Source organism: Leopardus geoffroyi, chromosome D1, assembly GCF_018350155.1.
Source record: "Leopardus geoffroyi isolate Oge1 chromosome D1, O.geoffroyi_Oge1_pat1.0, whole genome shotgun sequence".
NCBI classification, from domain to species: Eukaryota; Metazoa; Chordata; class Mammalia; order Carnivora; family Felidae; genus Leopardus; species Leopardus geoffroyi.
The window spans coordinates 90,988,910-91,004,828 of NC_059329.1; positions in this window are offsets into that span (position 1 = coordinate 90,988,910).

Sequence of the window (15,919 nt, forward strand, 5' to 3'; positions counted from 1 at the left end):
TCCTGTCTCCTTTTCACACAAAAGAGGGGAAAAAAAACCCTTATTGGATTCCACATAGCTAACACTACTTTTGCTAATTGGCAGTTGACCTACTTTCCTCAAATATTGTGTGTGTTTCTCTCCAAGCTGAAGATAAGTTCAAGGCAAAACCAGGAATAGTCTTAAGGGCAATCAAGCTAGAAAAGTATGAACAATTTTTGCCAAGGAGTTAATCAACTTAGGGTGGCTGGTAGATAATAAGATGAGATGTAAAAACCATGCTTTCTTACACACATCTAAACAAAATGTGTTGCTATCACATTAATTATGCACTTGTATTCCTCAGGGAGCAGGGATGTCAAGAGAGTGTGTTTGAATTAGTAATAACCATTTACAAGCCACTTGACCCCTTCTTCATAAAGTTAACTACATATTTAGATGTCAAATGTAATCCCTTCCATTTTGTAGAATCAAAAGTCAGTTTGGTTCGCTAGGCTATTAGTTCTGGCACAATCAGTGCTGCTGATTTGATGCTATTGCTTTGCCTTTCCCCTCCCAAAGAGCTAAATGATTAGTTGTCACAATGATCTATTTTCTGTTACTTTTCTAAATCATCACAGAAATACCTTCTGCCAAATATTTAGGCATTACAGAATTTACTGTATTTACAGAGATAGTCTCTTAACAGTAAAATGCGTACATCAGCAAACTATTTATCAGAGGTGCTTGAAAAAAATCTAGTCTAGCTATAGTCAGATTTAAGGAGATAACTCAGTAGACCTTAATGTAAAAGAGGAAGTTAAGTAACAGTAAAGAAAAATCTGAGTGTGAAGGTTGGAAAAGAAAACTAAATCTAAAAATTAAATAATGTGTGATATTTGTGGAATCTCTTCTTTCATTCCTAGAGGAAGCGCTTTTGTGCTTGGGATTTTAAAATGGCCTTAGGACACACAGAGCTATCATGGAAGTAATCCCGAAAATTTTTGGTAGAAAGGAAAATGGCACAATTATGTTCATGTTCACTGCTTTATTAGTGAAATTAATAAATGACAATAAATCTAAAAAGAGATTACGTGCACTAAAGCAGCTTGTCAATAGAGCAGCAGATTTTTTTTTTTTTTTGGAAAAGAAGCAATTTTATCATCAGAAAATTTTTTTTAATAATAACATATTTTAAGATCTCTTGTTCCATTTGGAAATAGGGGAACCTTTTCTACATTCACTCTATGAGAGCCTGTTGAAATCTAATTCATACTGAGTACTGATCATCCCCCGTACTGCACTGAACTGGTAGAGTGTATTCCCAGCCACAGTGCATCTTCCATTTAACACACTCCAAAACTGAATCTTTCTTCATTACATAGTAGGATTACTTATAATTGCAGAGGGGCTCTCAGTCATTTTATGGAGAGCTGAAGAAGAAACCATTCATCTAATTAAATTAAGCAAAATATGCAGTGGCAAGAAAATGAGAAGAATTAAACCGAAAATGGATAGAACATTTTATTAATGCTGTGCATGCACTCTGGGTTGAGGTCACATTATGAATGACACACTTATGGAGCAAGACATCATAAGTATGGGAAAACAGAATAATTGATTGCTTGAACACAGCTTTCTTTGGTACACATCCATGCCTTTGGGCTAAAAAGTAAAATTTTCTAGGGAAGGATGGATCTTCAAGTGAAAGCAACATCTGGATCATTTAGCGCATAAGATGTCACATTCTGTGCATGGAATTCTAGAAGTCTGTTGGGGGTCAAGACTGGACTCTATAGCCTAAGTTTGAGCAGTCAGTCTTGAACAGTCCCTTTCTTGTGATTGCTGTGATCTGCCTTCAGTGGTAAGGTGTTGTGCAACTTTCTTTAATTCTTACAAACCTAAAAATGAAGTGAAGTTTTTATTTGTTTATTTTTTATTATTTAAAAAAAATGTTTATTTTGGAGAGAGAGAAACACAGAATGTGAGCAGGGGAAGGGCAAAGAGAGAGGGAGACACAGAATCCAAAGCAGGCTCCAGGCTCTGTGCTGTCAGCACAGAGCCTGACATGGGGCTCAAACCCACGGACCGCGAGATCATGATCTGAGCCGAAGTCAGACACTTAACCAATGGAGCCACCCAGGTGCCCCCAAAATGAGGCTTTTTAACCAGTCTATTTTCTTAAAGGCACAAATGGAATGAGTATTTCTTTGACTTGTTTATTTCGCATATGCTTATTGACATCTACTATGTACTAAGTACTGTGCTGGGGACTAGGGGGGCACACACGTGAAGATTTGCTCTCCAGTTGCTCACAGTCTGTAAGGATACCTAAATTCTGGATTGCAAATCGTGTGACAGAGGCAAACTTAAGGCCTACAAGAGTGCAAAGGAACCTCACGGAACCAGCTTCAACCTGGACTGCTGCTCTGGTCTGCTTAGTCGAGGCCAAATGATTATGCAGTAATTTGACTTTATTTTTATACTCTTGTTTCTTGAATAAAACTTTGTTTAACCCCATTTTTGTGGAATAGCCTCTTCAAGATTAAATTGAAGTCACCAGGGAGTGTAAGACTGCATACTCTAGACAGATAAAATGCACAATATGAGAAGTCCAATATAAGTCAGGAGTGCATGTGAAGATACCTGCCCTGGCTCAGTGCTGATGCAGATGTTCCATTCTTTTTTCTACTTATTTTACAAGCAATCAGAATGGCATATTTAACTGAGTTCATATTTTTTCAGTTAAATAGAAGCCAGTTTGATCCTAAGCATAATTGAATAACCTTATTAGATTTGCCTTGTTTTTCCAGTAAAAAAGAAACTGCAAATGAGAGAGAATATAAGGTAGTTCTTTTTTTTAAGAAGGATGGTTTTTTTTTTTACTTGAAGTTTAGCATATAAGAGTAGACTTTATCCCAAAGTTAAAGTAACCATTGGAATGTGCAGTTACAAGTAGTTACAACATGGTGGGTGATTTTGAAATGTCTAGCTATATTATAATCAAACAACTAAGACATACTGCAAGCATCATGGGAATAAAGACGCATATCTAAGAAGCTGTAAGGTAATTCATAGTAAGCATTGGTCGGTAAGACACAAGGAAATGTGATCTTTGAGGGAAGGCAAATGTTAAATAACGTAACATTTGCTTGTGCTCTGCTTGGGGGCAGCACTAGACCTGTGCTGTCCAATGTGGTACCCACCAGCCACCTGTGATAATTAAAGAAAATTAAGAACATGAATCCAGTTCTGCAGTCAAACAAGTCACACACAGTCCGAGTGCTCAATAGTCACATATGGCTAGTGGTTTCCATATTGAATAACATCACAAAGTTCTTTCTGGCAGTGCTTTTCTAGCCATTGGTACAGGGAGTTGGAGTCTAAGCAGAGCACAGGGTGCACTTGGAGAAAAGTTCAAAGATGAAGAGTTCTAGAGTAGAGAAGCAGCTGGCATTTGTGGGGCCTTGTACAGAGAGAAGAGAACTGTGTAGAGAAGGATCCTAAGACCTCTGCAGGGGAGAGAACTGCTTGAGTAATGAGCTGTGGGGAACGTAGATTGTGCAAGATACCATAAAGAGTGGTGCGTGTCTGTGATCTGAACAGAGACTACAGATTGCTACAATGCTGGGTGACCTTAGAGCTATGTCTCAGCCAGAGTGATCTTGCTGAGAACCTCAGGCATTCAATTCAGGCTGTAGAAATTCTCCACTTTGAGAATAAGGACGACTGCCTAGAGTAGGGTCTATGCTTTCTTGATAAAGGGACAAAATCAATATGGATCCATTTAATAAAGAATAAAAATGCCTGCCATGCTAAAACTTTGTGGGTGTGAAGGGTAGTGGTATTTGCCACTCAGTTTGAACAGCATCAACATGTAAGATGGATGGACAGATGAATATAATATATATACATAATATATAATCAAATGAATATAGCAGAGTGCTGACAATTATGAATGTAGGCGGTGGCTTATGGATTTTCTTTGTACAGTTCTTTCAAGCTTTATGTTTGAAAATTCCCATCATAAAATGCTGAGGAAAACTGAAAACAATGTTGAAAGAATAGGAAAGATTTGTTGATACTATAACTGTATCAGACTAAAATACAATATCCTTTAAATGAAGACAGTATAATCCAGATGCCCCCAATGTATTATTCGTATTATTTAAGTATGCTCTAAAAATTAAGAATGTGAAGCAGGAAAACAGAACACAAAATATGAGACAAGAAAAATCATCATCAATATAAATAGACCAGCTGGAGAAATTAGAAGACTAGGAATTTAAAACATTGTAAGTATGTTTAAGGAATTCCGGGAGAAGAAACTAGAAAAAGTGTCCATCAATAGGGGAATGAATAAACAAGTTGTGGTATATTAATATAATGAAATACTACTACCTGTAACAAAAAGGATAAACTATTGATAGGCATGACACCATTAGTAAGTCTCAAGACCATGTTGACAGGAATAAATCATTTAAAAAGGAGTACATAATGTATGAACTCATTTATACTAAATTCACAGACAGGGAAACTAAGCCATTGTGATAGGTATCAAAATAATGATTATCTTTGTAGGGTGGAGATTGATGGGAGAGGGCTATGAAGAAACTTTCTGGGATGATGGAAAAATATTCTATATCTTCACTGCAGTATTATGGTTATGTGTTTGTCAACACTCAATCAAATTGTGAGCATAATATCTGATTGTCATATGTATACACATTTTATCACAGTGGGGTAAAACAAAAGCTCATGCATGCATACATTGTCAGGTAGAGAATTGGCTTGGTTTATTAAGATGTTTTCAACCTTCACATTCAAAGGCAATGGTATTTTCCTTGTTTAATAATTCCAGTCAAGCACTATGTTATAACTGACAAAGTGAGCTATGTAGGGAGATTCATATTGTTTGGCATAATAGTAATTATAACATTACTCTGCCCTTACTATGGAAAGTACTAGTAATGTTAAATGACTTATCTCATTTAATCCCTCATGACAACTTTATAAAACTCTCATTTTACAGATTCAGAGATTGAGGTAGAGGTAAATTATGTTGCTCAACCTCACATAGTGATAAGCAGTGGAGCCAAAGTGAAATCCCAGATTTTCTGATCTTCAAATTTATACCCCTAACCTAATAATTTCACACTTTATAGAGGGTTATATTTAGCCCTCTACTAAGGCTAGATTTATTTTGATGTATGGAGTGAAATAAGGAGACTTTATATTCTTCAGATAAGGGAACTAGATTCATCATCCAAATTTTACATCACATTAATTTCATACCTGCTGAGGACTCCAGGTGACTTTCTTCTTTGACATCTATGTAGCAGGACTAAAACTAGTATCTAAACTGAGAGAAAATAGCATAATAAAAATTCAGTTAAAGATTGATTATAGTGATAATAGTGATATAAAACAATATCCATAATAGCAGTAGGCTTTTAGAGGAAAGTAAGCATATACATTTACTCAGTGGCTATTTTTCTGTTGCTAAGAGCTATAGCAAGGTAATAAGATCTGTACATCTTATTAATCGATTCAACCAGATTAAATTATAGTCAAATTGTTATTTTTAAATTAATTGGGGGTCAATTTTCTTTAAATATTACAATATTTAGAAAAGATAAGCTCTGCACTACTGCTATGACATTTCCCCTCCATTTTCTCTGAAAAAAAGTTATTATACTTATAAATTGGAATATCTTTGTGTAAAAAATGAGTCTCATTTTCTTCCAAGATCTGATGGAAAGTAAACATTTCTAATGACAATCTTCAAGCTCTTTGAGATTTAGTTTATCTATAAAATGTTTTAAGAACATGTAGCTGGTGAAATAAAACCCAAAACCAACAGAAGACAGGAAATAATAAAGATTAGAGCAGAAATTAATGCTACCGAAACCAAAAAAACCAGTAGAACAGATCAATGAAACCAGAAGCTGGTTCTTTGAAAGAATTAACAAAATTGATGAGCCACTAGCCAGTTTGATCAAGAAGAAAAAGGAAAGGACCCAGATAAATAAAATCAAGAATGAAAGAGGAGAGATCACAACCAACACAGCAGAAATAAAAACAATAATAAGAGAATATTATGAGCAATTATATGCCAATAAAATGGGAAATCTGGAAGAAATGGAAAAATTCCTAGAAACATATACACTACCAAAACTGAAACAGGAAAAATAGAAAATTTGAACAGACCCGTAAGGAAATCGAATTAGTAATAAAAAATCTGCCAAAAACCCAAGAGTCCAGGGCCAGATGGCTTTCCAGGGGAATTCTACCAAACATTTAAGGAAGAGTAAACACCTATTCTCTTGAAGATGTTCCAAAAAATAGAAATGGAAGAAAAACTTCCAAACTCTATGAAGCCAGCATTACCTTGATTCTAAAACCAGACAGAGACTACACTAAAAAGGAGAACTATAGACCAATTTTCCTGATTAATATGGATGCAAAAATCCTCAACAAGATATTAGCCAACTGGCTCCAACAATACATTGAAAAAATTATTCACCACGACCAAGCGGGATTTATACCTGGGATGCAAGCCTGGTTCAATATCCGCAAAACAATTAACATGATTCATCACATCAATAAAAGAAAGGACAAGAACCATATGATCCTCTCAACAGATGCAGATAAAGCATTTCACAAAATACAGCATCCTTTCTTGATAAAAAAAACCCTCAAGAAAGTAAGAATAGAAGGAGCATACCTCGAGATCATAAAAGCCATATATGAACGACCCAATGCTCATATCATCCTCAATGGGGAAAAACTGAGAGCTTTCCCCCTAAGGTCAGGAACAACCTGCCTCTGCAATCAGACAACACAAAGAAATAAAAGGCATCTAAATCGGCCAGGAGGAGGTCAAACTTTCACTCTTCACACATGACATGATACTCTATATGGAAAACCCAAAAGATTCCACCCAAAAAATGCTAGAATTCATTGATGAATTCAGCAAAGTTGCAGGATATAAAATCAATGCACAGAAATCGTTTGCATTCCTATACACCAACAATGAAGCGACAGAAAGAGAAATCAAGGAATTGATCCCATTTACAGTTGCACAAAAAACCATAAAGTACCTAGGAATAAACCTAACCAAAGAAGTGAAAAATCTATAGTGAAAACTATAGAAAACTTATGAAAGAAATTGAAGAAGACAAAGAAAAAATGGAAAAAGATTCTGTGCTTCTGGATAGGAAGAACAAATATTGTTAAAATGTCAATACTACCCAAAGCAATCTGCATATTCAACACAATCCCTATCAAAGCAACACCAGCATTCTTCACACAGCTAGAACAAATAATCCTAAAATTTGTATGGAACCAGAAAAGACCCTGAATAGCCAAAGCAACCTCGAAAAAGAAAACCAAAGCAGGAGGCATCACAATCCCAGACTTCAAGCTATACTACAAAGCTGTAATAATCAAGACAGTATGGTAGTGGCACAAGAACAGATACTCAGATCAATGGAACAGAATAGAGAACCCAGAAATGCACCCACACACATATGGCCAACTAATCTTTGACAAAGCAGGAAAGAATATCCAATGAAATAAAGACAGTCTCTTCAGCAAGTGGTGCTGGGAAAACTGGACAGCAACATGCAGAAGCATGAACCTGGACCACTTTCTTACACCATACACAAAAATAAACTCAAAATGGATGAAAGACCTCAATGTAGGACAGAAAGCCATCAAAGTCCTCGAGGAGAAAGCAGGCAAAAACCTCTTTGATCTTGCCCGCAGCAACTTCTTACTCAACACGTCTCCAGAGGCAAGGGAAACAAAAGCAAAAATGAACTACTGGGACCTCATCAAAATAAAAAGCTTCTGGACAGCGAAAGAAACAATCAGCAAAACTAAAAGGCAACTGACAGAAAGGGAGAAGATATTTGTAAATGACATATCAGATAAAGGGTTAGTATCCAAAATCTATAAAGAACTTATCAAACTCAACACCCAAAAAACAAATTATCCAGTGAAGAAATGGGCGAAAGACATGAATAGACACTTCTCCAAAGAAGACTTTCAGATGGCCAACCAACACATGAAAAAATGCTTAACATCACTCTTCATCAGAGAAATACAAATCAAAACCACAATGAAATACCACCTTCCACCTGTCAGAATGGCTAACATTAACAACTTAGGCAACAACAGATGTTGATGAGGATGCGGTGAAAGAGGATCTCTTTTGCATTGTTGGTGGCAATGCAAGCTGGTGCAGCCACTCTGGAAACAATATGGAGGTTCCTGGAAAAACTAAAAATAGAACTACCCTATGACCCAGCAATTGCACTACTAGGCATTTATCCACGGGTACAGGTGTACTGTTTCAAAGGGACGAATTCACCCCCATGTTTATAGCAGCACTATCAACAATGCCAAAATATGGAAAGAGCCCAGATGTCCATCGATGGTTGAATGGCTAAAGAAAATGTGGTATATATATATATATATATATATATATATATATATATATAGACACACACACAATGGAGTATTACTCGGCAATCAAAAAGAATGAAATCTTGCCATTTGCAACTATGTGGATGGAACTGGAGGGTATTATGCTAAATGAAATTAGTCAGTCAGAGAGAGAAAAATCATATGACTTCACTCATATGAGGACTTTAAGAGACAAAACAGATGAACATAAGGGAAGGGAAACAAAAATAATATAAAAACAAGGAGGGGGACAAAACAGAAGAGACTCATAAATATGGAGAACAAACTGAGGGTTGCTGGAGGGGTTGTGGGAGGGGGGATGGGCCAAATGGGTAAGGGGCATTAAGGAATCTACTCCTTAAATCATTGTTTCACTATGTGCTAACTAATTTGGATGTAGATTTAAAAAAATAAAAAATAAAATTAAAAAAATAAAGAACACATAGCTGGTGTTTAAGTATTCTGGTATCTAATTTCTTCTAGTTCCCAATATTGGTGTATACAAAGTAAGTAAATATTTGTTTAAAAATATAAATGCTTAAGTTATAGAAGTATCTTTAAATAGTAGAAAGGTTTTTGAGAATTTTTCTCAAGGAACCCTGTTTCCAAATCCTGTAAGTTCCTTTACTGATGTCAACTTGGGAAAATTATTTCCTCTTTTGGAGCCTATTTTCATATTTGAAACATAGGGAGCCAACATTATAGGGTCTTGTGAGGAGACAATCAAATAAAGTATGTGATGTAGTTGATGGTGAAGAATTTGTTACCATATATTAAAATATGCTATGACATTGTGTTCCCACTAAGGAAGCAGAGGGAATACAGTGTCTAAGGATGTAAAATTCACCCTGGAAACACAGGGTGTTATAAACATGTTATAATTTGTGCCCCCAAAAATCTAATGTCAACTTCTGTATTTTCTCATGTGCCAAGTGTCAAATTATTGGCTTGGGTTTCAAAGCTCATTGTACTTTACTCCTATTCCTCTATGTATTGACCTTAATTTTTCCTATACACCGCCCCCCCCCCCAAAAAAAAGACTAGGCTACCCACCATTCTGTTCAAACTCAATGTTTTCCCCAGGTTTCTTGTATTCGTTCATTTATTTATTCAAAATGTATGGACTTATTCATCAAAGCATCTGATTTAATCCAACTCTACTAAGCACTCTGGATAAAAATGGTAAAAAAGATAAAACCTGCTTTTTTATTTCTGTGCAGCTTACACTGTTAAGACTGAAAAGAGATAGTCAATAATTATATGCAGCCATGCTGCAAAGAAGAAATACAGGATATAAGGAGTAGATGCACCAGAGAGAATTAGCATAGTATCAGGACCAGCTGTATAATTTGCAGGGTCCCTTACAAAATGAAAATGCAGGGCAACTTCAAATTAAGACTTTGAAGGTTGTGACAGCAGAGCAAGCACAGGACTCTGCAGAGGCCACATGCCCTTGAAAACAGTTTTGCATACTATGGAGGACAAGGGAAGGATTTGTTAAGGAGTGTAATTTTACTGGAGATCTGAAGGATGGGTGTGTGTTAGGTAAGCAACTTCAGACTTGCATTTTCATTGGCTATTCCCCTTTGGGCCTAATACTGTTAATTCCTCAAGATTTTTCAGCCTTCTGTGTTAATACCAAGAGATAATGCAGCTTTTTCAGTCTTGGTTAGGGTGTTGGTGAAAGAGGGATACAGATGTGTATTGCCAGGTCAATTTCATCTCCATCTGAATCAAAAAGAAAAAAAAAAGGCCCAATTTTCATGACTCACAAGTTTTAAAAATCAAAATTTGTAAATCTTAGTCATTCTTTCTTAACTACTTATAGGAGTATACAGGCCTTGGAGTTTGTAGTCTTGGATCTACCATTACAAAGGTGCTCTTGGATGGAAGCTTTCTAGTCTGGGAAAAATACAGTTAAGATGCCTTTTAGTTTGACGGTTTTAAACTACCAATAATAATACTTCCTAATTTTCTTTAGTAAAAAACACAATACATTTTATCTCAGTCTGCTTTCTTGGAACATAAAAGTCACAATGTTGGCTGAATTGCTGACAGCATAAATACACCAATAGCTGCCAAAGGCCACCTTCAACAGGCAATCTCTTTTCTTAAACAACCATATTAAATCCCTAAGGTGACCAGTGCTATTCCACTCTTCTGTTAGTTAAAGGTCACCTCTACTAGGAACCAATTTTTGTACCTCCCTGGGGTAGATGCTTAAGACTACATTCATTGTCTATATTAACTTCTCTACTGCATCTGCTAAATATCAAAGTAATTAAAGACTTGTATAGACACTGAGTCACTTTATTCTCAAGAGACTTTTTTTTAGACCAAGAAACATCAAACAGCATAGTCTCAGAAAGGTGAAACTACAGTACATTCAGATTTCTGAAGACTTTCTGCCTTATAAAATTATCCAAATGCATTATTAAACTTAAATACCTTCGATAATGGAAGATTTGTCTTGATACAGAAGACCTGGACAGTTAAGGCTATGTCGGATAAAAAAAAAAAAGGATGCCTAAATCTCAGACTTAAAACAGCAAAAGGTTTATTTCTTTTTAGCGCCCTCCATGACATTGCTTAGCAGTACAGATGAACACAATCTCTCCTATCAAGTAGCTGTACCATCTAGAACAAGGGAAATCCTTGGTATAGCAGGGACGGTGGGGAAAACATTTGAGGATCGCTAAAAATTTCTGACCTGAGAGCGACACACATTGTTTACAAGCCATTGCCTAGAAATAGATACACGGCCCCATCTAAATGCATGGGTTCAGGGAAGTATAACCTTCTATGTGCTCAGAAGAGGTGAACTCTATGGAGTCTTGATCGCATTTCCATACAATAAGAAGCTGCTTATCAAAGAGTCTGTCTGAAGCTTTTGGTTTTCTTATAAGTTCAAAGTATATTAACATAGGTGAATTCTAGTAGTTTAGATGACCAAAAATACAAATCAGTGCTACCAATTCTTAATATGTTAGCTTTGACTTGAAAGATCATGATGTCTGATTTAGTTGTCATACATGTGTTTGTTTCTATATTGCTGTTATTTCTTATTTTGTTAGCTAAATGTTGATTGATTTCCTGCTGTTTCCAAGAGACCATAATTAAAGCATTATCTCTTTCTTCAAAGAGTTTACAATAATCTTTGAACATCAGTTAGGCCCATAAATACACATGGTTCTCAAATTCACACATCCTAGAGGAATCATATTCTCTTTCACCCATATACAAATTGGCTTTTTGATAGCAGGTCTTAAATTAGGAACAAATTATATTTTCTTCACATTATGGCATATGAATGCATCATCTCAAGATGAATATTTGCCAAGATATTAGAGGAAATTCAGAGCTCTTGAATGTGAAAATAAGATATTAGCATTATTCATAGGTACCCTGGTAACCTGCAGCCATGAGCAAGTAGGATTGTTATATAGAAGGGCAAAGTTTCACAACTAGATAGAATTCTGCCAATACTAAATGCGGTATCTAAAGTATGAGGTGCTTTTTGATTAGCAATATAGAACCTGGTCTCTTTAGGAAACTAGAATTATGGAACATAAAATGTATAGGGTTTTGGATGTAAAGCTATCTATGCATTATCCACAGTTTTTGAAACCATACACACACCATCAATAATTTGAAAGTGGCTATAGGGGTTAATAATGTACCTCCTCTCTGTTCTTTCATTTTGTATCTTTTGAATACCTACCATGGAGCAGGCACTCTGACAGGAATTCAGTAGATAATGGAAAATAAAACACAATTTCTAACTTTGGGGAACTTTTGGTCTGTTGGAAGAAATAAAACACAGCATGGTAAATTCTGTCCTAGAGCTAATAGAAGCTGCTACAGGAGCTCAGAACAGGAAGTGGAAGTGTGGGTGTATGTGTATGTATTTTGTGTAAGGGATAGTCATGGAATTTATAGAAGTCAGGCAAATTAATGAGACAGGAAGAAAGTGTCCATAAAAAGAAACTCATGAGAAGACCTTGATACGTGACAGAGTATGATATGGTCAGAAACGAAGAGAAATTCAGCAAAAACTATAAAAAGTGAATGGGGAGGACTACAAAATGAGAACATGGGGAGAGACAGAGGCAAAAATCCCAAAGGTTTTAAGTCATTTGTAGTTAAATCCAAAAAGCAGTGGCCCTGACGATTACCTGAAAGTGCTGGAGGAGGAGGGTTACACAATCAACTGGGTTTTGGAAACCATGTTCTGGGTATGGCAGATTGGAGGACAGCAAGTTAAGAAAAGGAAATCAGTTGATGCACATTTATCCAAGAAGAGAATGATTACCCTGGAGGAGAATAGATGCTGCAGACAGAGAGAGTGAATGAATCAAAGAGTCCTTCGGGAGACAGAATGGGGAGCACTTAGTGACTGATTTCATGCAGGGGTAAGAGGGAAGAAAGGTAGAATTAAAGAAGGCTCCCAGATTCCTAATACCAGCAACTGGGTAATGGTAATGTGATTTACCCATGTGGGGATGATAGAAGTATATGGGGGTATGAGAAAGGGTAGGTAGATATAAGCTTTGTTTATTTTTAAGTTTTGTTTTTAATTCCCTCACCCAATGTTCACAAGTGTACTCCTTAATCCCTATCAGGTATTTCACATCCCCCAGCTCTAGTCTGGTAACCTCTATAGTTAACAATCTGTTTCTTTGCCTCTTTTTTCCCCTTTGTTCATTTGTTTTCTTTCTTAAATTGCACATATAAGTGAAATAATATGGTATTTGTCTTTGACTTATTTTACTTAGCATTATACTTTCTGGGCCCATCCATGTGGTTGTAAAAATGGAAAGATTTCATTCTTTTTCATGGCTGGGTAATGTTCCATTATGTATATATGTCAGCTCTTTTTCATCCACTCACCGATTGATGGACACTTGAGCTGTTTCCATCTACTGTAAATAATGCTACTATAAGTAATAAGTAGAATAAAGTAAAATAAGCCTTACTGTAAAATAAGGCTACTGTAAATAATGCTGCTATAGACATAGGGCTGCATGTATCCCTTTGAATTAGTGTTTGTGTAGTCTTTGGGTAAATACCCAGTAGTGCAATTGCTGGATTGTAGGGTAGTTCTATTTTTAACTTCTAGAGGAACCTTCATACTGTGGCTATACCAGTTTACATTCCCACCAAGAGTGCGTGAATGTTACCTTTTCTTCATATCCTTGCTAATACCTGTTGTTTCTTGTGTTGTTGATTTTAGCCATCTGACAGGTATGAGGTGACATCTCACTGTAGTTTTGATGTGCATTTCCCTGAAGAGTGATGATGAGCATCTACATGTGTCTCTTGGCCATCTGTACATCTTCTTTGAATAAATGTCTGTTGTGTCTTCTCTCCATTTTTTTTATAATTGTTTGTATTTCTGTGATGTTGGTTGTTATTTTTCCTCTCTCATTTGTAATTTTATTTATTTGAGTCCTTTATCTTTTTTTCTTGATATGTCTGGCTAGAAGTTTATAAATTTTACTGATTTTTTTTATTTTTAAGAAACAGCTCCTGGTTTCATTGATTTTTTTTTTTTAGTTTCTACGTCATTTATTTTTGTTCTAATCTTTATTATTTCCTTCCTTCTGCTGGTTTTAAGTTTGGAGATTGTTTTTTATAGCTCCTTTAGGTTTAAGGTTAAGTTGTTTGAGATTTTTCTTGCTTCTTGAGGTAGGCCTATATTGCTATAAACTTCTCTCTTAGAACCACTTTTGCTGCATCCCAAAGGTTTGGAACTCTTGTGTTTTCATTTTCCTTTGTTTTATGTACTTTTTTTATTCTTTTATTTCCTGGTTGACCCATTTATTCATTTTTTAGTATCATGTTATTTAACTTCCATGTATTTGTGGTCTTTCCAGACTTTTTCTTGTGATTGACTTCTAGTCTCATAGCACTGTGATCAGAAAAAAATGCATGGTATGATTTCAATCTTTTTTGAGGCTTGTTTTGTGGCCTAATCTGTGATATATTCTGAAGAATGATCCATGTACACTTGAAATAATGTGTATTCTGCTGTTTTAGTATGGACTGTTCTGAGTATAACTGTTAAGTCCATCTGGTCCAGTGTGTCATTCAAAGCCATTGTTTCCTTCTTGACTTTCTGTTTATATGATCTATCAATATAAGTGGGGTGTTAAAGTCCCCTTCTTATTGTTTTATTATTATCAAATAGTTCCTTTGTTATTAACTGTTTTATGTATTTGGGTGCTCTCATGTTGACTGCATAAATATTTACAATTGTTAGTTCTTGTTGGATTGTCCCTTTATTATATAGTGTCTTTGTCTCTTGTTATAGTCTTTGTTTTAGAAAATTTTTTTAATGTTTATTTAGTTTTGAGAGAAACAGAGAGAGACAGAACACGAGTGGGGAAGGAGCAGAGAGAGAGAGATACACAGAATCCAAAACAGGCTCCAGGCTCTGAGCTGTCAGCACAGGGCCTGACTTGGGGCTCGAACTCACAAACTGTGAGATCATGACCTGAGCGAAGCCAGCCGCTCAACTGACCGAGCCACCCACGCACCCCACAGTCTTTGTTTTAAAGTCTAGTTTGTCTGATATAAATATTGCTACTCCACCTTTCTTTTAACATCCATTTGCATGATAAATGTTTCTCTATCTTTCACTTTCAATCTGCAGGTGTCTTAGGTCTAAAAATAGTCTCTTGTAGGCAGCATAAGATGGATCTTGTTTTTTTTCCCTCCATACTGCCACCCTATGTTTTTTAATTCGAGTGTTTACTCCACCTACATTTAGACTAATTATTTATAGATATGTATTTATTGCTGTTGTATTACTTGTTTTGTGGTTGTTTCTGAAGATTTCTCTGATCCTTTCTTGTCTTTCTCCCTTTCATGGTTTGCTGGTTTTCTTTAATGGTATATTTAGATTTCTTTCTCTTTCTTCTTTGCATATTTATTAGTGGTTTTTGATTTGTGGTTACCATTAGGTTTCGTCTGCTTATAGCAGTCTATATTAAATTGATGGTTGTTTTAGGTTTGAACCCATTCTTTACTCCTCTTCCCCTCATGTTTTAAGTATATGGTATCATATTTTACATACTTTTATTGTGTGAGTTCCTTGATTGATATTTTATAAAAATATTCATTTTCACTGCTTTTGTGTTTTCTACCTTTATACTGTCACTTTTGGTCTTTCCTTTCCACTCAGAGTGCTGTTTGATATTTCTTGCAGGGCTGGTTTAGTGGTCATGAACTCATTCTGTTTTTGTTTGTCTGGGAAGCTATTTATCCAGGAAGGCTATCATTCATAATAGAATGAGAGAGAGAGAGTATTCTTGGCTGCAGATTTTTCCCATTCAGTACTTTGAATAGATCATGCACTCCCTTCTGACTTGGAAAGTTTCTGCTAAAAAAAAATCCCCTGATAGTTTTATGGGGTTTCCCTTGGATGTACCTATCTTTTTTTTTTTTTTTTTTTTTTGTCTTGCTGCTTTAAAATTTTTTTCTTTAT